The following is an 8,165-nucleotide window of genomic DNA, read 5'->3' on the forward strand; positions in this document are numbered from 1 at the left end:
GTCGAGGTCTGAAGACAGTGGAGGCGGCACACTTGTTGAAATTATTAATATTTATAGCTATCGATTTTATAAGTGCGTTTGATTTAGTTGAAATACCAACTAAGAATGCATATATTTGAATTTAATTGCTCCGAGATTCGTTTAAAAAAATGTAGATAAATTAAAATTATATTTTCTAGCATTGTGATGTGCCCATAAAAAATCTAATAAAAAATAGTTTTACTTACAGGAGGATGCAGTTCGCTAATTATTTTTAAAACAGGACTTCAAATAGGTAGCTGAAAATTATTCTTTATTTGCATTTTTTTTAAGGATTGGGTATTTTAAACGACTTGTGTAAAGAAACAAATTGGTATAAGCTTAAAGTTTTATTTCATTATTTTACATATTATATATTTTTATTCACTATCAGATAGTGTATTACAACCTTAATCAGATTCATCCGATGAAGACCATTCGATCTCTTCATCAGATGAGCCTGTATTTACTGTAAATTTTAAAGAATCCAATGCTTCATCAAAAAGGTGATGACTTTCGAAATATTGTTTTTCTATGTTGTCTATAGTTGCAAATATTTATCCACTCATCATTCGAAATTCCCGCAAATTTCTGCCTTGTCAAAGTTTCGACATCCGCCAATTTAAAAGTGGAATTTCTGCTTGCCACCCAATTCTTAACAGTTGCCCAAATTTTTTGTATCGGATTAAGCTCTGGGTGGTATGGAGGCAAACGTAACATAATGTGTCTATGCTTTTCCATTAGGTCGTCCAACTTGGTTTTTACAGGATACTTTTTTTTATTTTCAGACACTATTTCATATAACTCTGTCTTGGTGAGTTTTGCATCAAATGTAAAATTACGTTCCTTGAGCCAGTCAACTATTTCCTGTTTTTTACTTCCAGATGTAACATTCTTGACTACAGGCACATTGTGATAAGCTGCATTGTCTAATACTAGGACGGAATTAAAAAAATTAATATACACATGCACTCTCTAGGCTGTACATATTATATACCTACAAGTTAAATACCTATTATTTTGTCACTTAAAATCAAAGTATATTTTAAATAATATAATTTTTAACAGTAATTAATTTTCATTTATTTTTTTAAATTATTAGACAATTTAAACCAATTTTACTTACCTTTTACAATAAAAATCGGATAGTCTAACTAAAAAAACTATAGTCTATTTCACTATTATACTTAAAAAAAACACACAACAGATTTTAAATGCCTTATAACACGATTAACTCACTTCCCGTACGAAACGACACTGAGTAAGCCTTCAGGCTACGTCATAGGCTTTAAATCCCCAGCAGGGACAAAGAAACGAAGTACGGCGGCTGCTTTGTTCTTGCGGTTTCTTTAATAAGAAACGAAAGAAAATATATTACGGTCGTCTTTTCTCTCTGCCACCGGATTTTCTATCGATTTTGTGTTGAAAAATGGGTTTGTGCGCATATTGAGCAGCCGGTTCTTTATAAACTTTTCTACCTATACTGTTCGAGTCCGCGTACAACGTTATACTAACAAACATCGTAAAAAATTCGCGCGTAAAATTATTATTGTTATGTGGACGCCGGGAGCGCCGTCCAATGGTCCAAATGGATTTGTCGGTTTTTGTTACGACGCGTTGGATTTGACCTTGGCGGATTTTGAAACTATAGCCAATTTTCTACTTTAAATTTCAACGTATTTTGACGGTTTTTGATACCACAAACCTATTTAAATCTGCAGATTTTTATTATGTAAACAGTTCAAAACAATAACCTCGTTTTTGACCAAAAGTGGATTTGTCAGGTTTTGCTTCTATAGGATTCAATTACAATTATTATATACAGGGTCCGGCAGGCAAACCTGACGGTTTTTGAAATGCGATAAATAAAAAAGTTGTTGAGATAATATTTTAATTATTATTTTTTTATTTTAAAGAGGGGAATTGGAAATTTAACGTTCATAATAAAAGAGCACAAAAATAACTTATGTAGCAAAAATTATGTCACTTAAATGATGACCACCAATGTCTCTACACTGTACGAGTCTCCTGGAAAAGTTAGTCATGACTCTCTCCAATGTTTGGCGCGGGATCTCACGAATTTCTCGCCAAATGTTCTCCTTCAGTTGGTTCAAATTATTTTTTCTGTCAACATAAACTCTTCCCGTGAGGTACCCCCATAGATAAAATTCACAAGGGGACAAGTCGGGAGAACGTGCCGGCCATTCGAAGTCACCCCTGAGCGAGATCAGCTTAAGCGGGAAAAAATGATCTGAGTTGAGCCATAGACTCCCGAGAGGTATGGGCAGTTGCTCCGTCCTGCTGAAACCAGACCCTCCTGAGAGGGATACGATGGCGACGTAACTCTGGAATGAGAAAGTCACGGATCATGGCAACATAACGCGCTGAGTTCACTGTGACTGTTAGGCCATTCTCCTTAAAGAAAAATAAGGCCCTAATACAGTTGCCCCACACACTGCAGCCCAGACAGTTACTCTTTCACGGTGAAGATGCTGCTGGTGAAGTTCCTGTGGGTTTCTTGGAGCCCAATATCGAAAATTTTGTTTGTTGAAATTAAATGGAAAGAAAATGGTGGTCATCATTTAAGTGACATAATTTTTGCTACATAAGTTATTTTTTTGCTCTTTTATTATGCACGTTAAATTTCCAATTCTCCTCTTTCCAATAAAAAAATAATAATTAAAATATCTCAACAACTTTTTTATTTATCCCATTTCAAAAACCGTCAGGTTTGACTGCCGGACCCTGTACGACTGCTTAATTTGTTTACTTCGACCAGATAAGTGTTTAATTTTTAAATTCTGTCTGCTTATTTTATTTTGACGAGGCTAATGGATATTACGCTAGTACTAAAATATTATTGATAAACAAACGATTCTTTATCCAGATGTTCCGAGAAATTTATATTACTTACAATAATTTTAAATTGCTAAGTGATTCATCGTTTTGGAGGTTTTTTTAATGCCCTGTGCAACCGAGTCGTTCCATTTGAACATTTAGATTTAACGAAATTGAATGTTGAATTTGAGGAAAAAAGGCAATGAAACAATAAACTACTGTATGCTTGGAAAATGTCTTCCGTTTCTGTTGGTCCTTGTTTTATATGCAACAGCGAAAGTATCGGGAAATGGGATGGCCTTCCATCCTTCTATATTTAAAAACGTTTTAACCAATTTTAATGTATGATGTCCACTTTTGATGACGTTGCTTAACAGAGAAGAACTTCTTTTATTGACTCATTTGCCAATACTTTCGCTATTATTTCTGTAATACCTCTCCGTCCAAAGGGTTTTATCGTCATGCACTGTAAAAAAGTTACCCAGCGTCCTGTGACAAAAAAAATATGATTACTGTAATGTATATAGTAAATCTAACTCTAGAGATTCTCAAATTTAAGACTGCTACATATATTGTATATTTTTGTTTTTTTTTTTATTATATATAAGCGATGATTTCGAAAAATGCCAGTAATAAACGGGCCGTTTATACCCCGGTCAATCTAGATTAAATCAAACTTACCTAATCTAAATACTAATCATTCAAAAACTGCACGAATGTTTCAATTATTTATGTAAATTGGCGGGGGTATTTATAATGGTACAAAATACCCTCTCGACGAGAGCTTTAATCGAATGTTAGGTTTAGCGAACGTAACGTCTCTTACCCGCTTTGTAGCTTAGTAAACAAACTTTTAATGAACAATATCTTTTTTCCATTTTCTAATTAATTAAGGCAAAACTGTATTTATTTGTTTTTAACCTAAAACAGCGACAATCAATTTTTTTTTTTGTATTTAATGTAGACTGAAACCTACATTTTATATGACCAAACGTATTGTTGTTTTTCTTTTCCTTATTTTATATTAAAGTACAAACTTGTGTCTTAAGGTTCTTAGGTGTTATCGGATAACTAAATTTTAGAGCGTGTTAATGTTTAAAGTATTTAAAAAATTTTGCTCGTAAGCAATAAATGAATAGAGTGACTACATTTTAAGAATAACGGTTACCCATATATAGAACATTTTATAGGTCTTATTGTTTGTCTTCCCTTACTTATAGTTAAAAAAAATTTAGGACTAAACTGATGGTCAATTCAAACTAAAGGCGTCCCTAGTATTCTTCATTTTTTTGCCCTCAATATACGAATTCTTTAATGATTTCTGTAAATATGCCTTTTCTTGTTTTAGTTTTCTGCTTCCGTTTGTATTGACCCATCAGTCGTATTTATTGATAAACTTTTTTGCCCTAACCTAATTCTAAATAATGTGATTAATACATGACTATTGCACTATTGTAAATAATTTACGTTTTTGCTAATTAACATTTAAATTTCAAATGTTTTTTTCCAGTTTCAATTTAGTCGTTTGTAGTTTAAGTGTAATATAGTTTGTTAATTGTTTTGTTGTATATTGAAACAAATATTTTGGCGTTTTGTAACGAGCTTTAAATAAACTATTTATTGTAAAGAAAAAATTAATTATCTTACTACGTATTTCAATTTGGTAACGTTGCTTACCAACGACCATATCTTCTTCTTCTTACGTTTTGTTGCATATTGCTGTAAGTACTGATTTTTTTTATAGTTTTTTGCATTTAATGCATTTTTTAATGTATCTAGTAACTTATTAACGAATTTAAATTATTTTCGAGTTTTATGTTAACATTTTAATTTTAATTTATTATATCATGTTCGTTCGTTAAAAACATGTTAATTTTACAAAACAAAATTATTAATCGATTAAACATATTTATACATTAACGTCTAGTTATTTAAATCCTAAAAATATTTGACAGTTTAATAAACTGTTGAGGCCGAATTCAGATAATAATTCTTCAAAGTGATAATAGAGCATATTAGAAGCTCAAACTAGGAGCATGTACTTCAGATGATTCCGAGTCTATATTTGAAAGCTATAGGTTCAAAACGATGTTTTATTCAAGGTAAAGTATCTGACTACGCAATGTGAACAACAGCGCACAAACAAACGCCACATAAACTCCATAGTATTACACATACAGATCAAATTGAATTTGGGTGACAGTGGGGTCGTTTCACCTAATTTCCCGATTACATTAATATTTCTAAATAAAAAAATGCATGCTGAGGAATAATTTTAACAGTTTTATTCCATTATATGAAATCATATCTGCTCTATCTCCTTGTCTCGCGAATAAATATTAAATTCTGCATCACTTCATAAGAAAACCACGGGCTATTAAAAATAAACACTGTGAGATAGTATAAAGATTTAATTATAAACGTACTTCATCAAACGATTTATTTAACTTGGGAAAAAATTTTTTTGCTTCAGTGAAAGATTTGTTTCGGTTATTTATGAGAAGAGATGTTTTTAAACGCGGATATTAAAATGAGAAAATGTTTATCTCTAGTTACGATCGACTTATAGTCATAACATTTCATGTGGACCATTTAGTGATGTAATATTAATATTACTACAAACAAATTTATCTACTGTACATGTGGTCAAATTGTTTGTAGTCATGTTATATTTTATAGCAATTTGCTAGTAACGGTTGCGATATATTGGGACTATCTGGAATACCTATAATTGTAGATTTTTTTTCTCACATTTCCACCTACAACTTTTATTTCTCATAAGCAATGCCCTTAAAACTGAAATTACAAAACTTGAGACCATATCCACCCTAAGGTTTTTATTTCAAAACGGAAAATAGTCGTGGGATGCCTTGCCCTATGCACATTCTTAAATTTACACTATTGGTTCGGATTACTTTGAGGCATTATGGACACGAGCGAACGAATAATTGCTACGACTTTCTTTTTATGTCGTAAACAATGTTCCTCCCTTTACGGGGGCTTAATTAATAGGTAGTCATTTTATACAGCAAAACTTTCCTCTATATACTTTTTAATTATATTTCTCTAAAAGTAAATGCAAGTTATTAGAGCATAAGTCTGTATTAAATACGTGAGCTCGAATTCCCTTAAGGTTCAAAACATTTAAGTCCTAGGAAAACTTTGCTTGCTATATGAACAATACGGCGCAAATATATATACAACTTGGGATAGTTAATTAAATATTTTAAAAAAAATCCTCGTATCGAAAATCATTTTTTTTTATAACAGGCAACATGATAAATCGTTTCTTATTATAGCCGCAATAAATTACCGTGATTTGGCTTATCTAATCTGTTAACGTATTATTAATTATTCACACACGATCATGTTGTCTTTTGATGCAAAAACACAAGAGCTCGGCAAACAGTTTTACAAGTAAACAAACACGGCTGGTTTTAATCAAAAAAGGGATTTGAAAGAATAAAGTATGAAAGGCGAAAAAGTGGGAAATGTTGTCCATGAAATTAAATTATTCAAATATATGTAGCAAACTTAGATAACAAATTAACCTATTAGCCAAGCTTCATTACTATGGACTTTCTGTTAATTCTGTAAAATTTTTCAAACAATATTTAATAGATAGACCCTCTTGTGTGGAAATTGTGAATTGCCACAAGTGTCCTCAAGGCTCAATTTTGGGCCCTTCTTGTTTTCGCGTTGTTTTCCATATATGTTGCAGATATGAGCAATTCATTGAAAACTCGAAAATTCAACAATATGCTGATGATTCTCAAATATACACTTCATTTTCTTTAGATTATGTAAACGAAAATATTGACAAATTTAACACGGACTTGAATAGTTAAAAAAATTCTCCGATGATCATAATTTAAAACTAAACTCCTCTAAATCCTGTACGCTATTTTTTAATGCTAAATATCAGATTGAAAGAATTAGGCAATTATTTGTTCCACAAATAGATAATAAGCCTTTGGCCTCAGTTTCAGAGGTGAAAAATTTGGGTATATTTTGGATGATTCGCTAACATTTCAAGCACATATTCATAATAAATTAAGAATTGCTTATATAAGATTAAAAAAACTTAATTATTTTTAAAAATGCCTACCATCCAAAATAAAGTATCAATTATGTTTAATATTATCGCTATTCGACTACGGTGATGTGGTTTATGGTTTATCTTTGACGATGCAATTAGCACACCAAATACAAAACAGCTGTATGCGTTTTTCTTACAATATTCCATTTAGAGAACATATTAAACCTCATTTAAATAATAAAAATATCCTTAATATGAGTTACTGTAGAAAACTTCATTTTTAAACTTTTTTACATAGAATCTTAAAAACTGGACAACTCTCATACCTTGCTGCGTTATTTAATCCATTTTTACATCAGCATCATACAAGATTTGTTAATAAATACAGGGTACCTCAACATCGCACTGCAGCTTTTCAGAAATCTTTTACATTTATAGGGATTAAATTGTGGAATGTTTTACCAGATGAAGTAAAGAAATTTACTTATAAAAGATTCCTAAAATACGCTAAGAAATTTCTTATTAATGAGCAAAAACAAAATAAGATAGGATATCCTGTAAAATTAATATATTTACTGTTAACTGCCCTTGTTTTGTCTCGCGCACGCCTTTCGCCCTTTTTTTTCTGCCATATGCCGTTCCATTGAAAATCTTATTGACTTATTTATATATAGTTTAGGTGATACAGAGTTACCGTGCATAAATGCACATGATTTGTGTATTTTGTGTTATCGGCCACTATGGTCGCGCTGTAGTCCTTTTTGTCCTCGGATTATATAGTATATAGTTGTAAAATTGATTGTGTATAATTTGTATATGTATATATTGGGCAAATAAAGAAAGTTGATTGATTGATTGATTGATTAAATAACATTTAGGTCCTAAGAAAAACCAGAAAACACATTCGTTCATTAATAACCAGACTCTACCTACAGTAAAGTATCAAGAAAATATTGAAAAATTTCTTCCACCGTTTCTAGAACAAATAATTTTAACTAGCTGGAGCTATTGAAATAGACTTCACATGCCTGTAAGAAATAAACCAGGATTATAACTACCTGGAAGACATTAAAAATTACTTAATTTGTCTGAATTTAATAAAATCAGAATTCAAACAATTTAATTAGAAATAGCTTTTAATGTCCATTTTTACATTTCTTCCAGGGATTTAAAATTGATTTTTTTATAATTCAGGCAATTTAGTTGAAATTTAATACAGTTGAAGTAATTTTTAAATAATTCCTGACAGTTGCACCCATTTCTTATTTTT

This window comes from Anthonomus grandis, chromosome 16 (assembly GCF_022605725.1).
Source record: "Anthonomus grandis grandis chromosome 16, icAntGran1.3, whole genome shotgun sequence".
Classification (NCBI taxonomy): domain Eukaryota; kingdom Metazoa; phylum Arthropoda; class Insecta; order Coleoptera; family Curculionidae; genus Anthonomus; species Anthonomus grandis.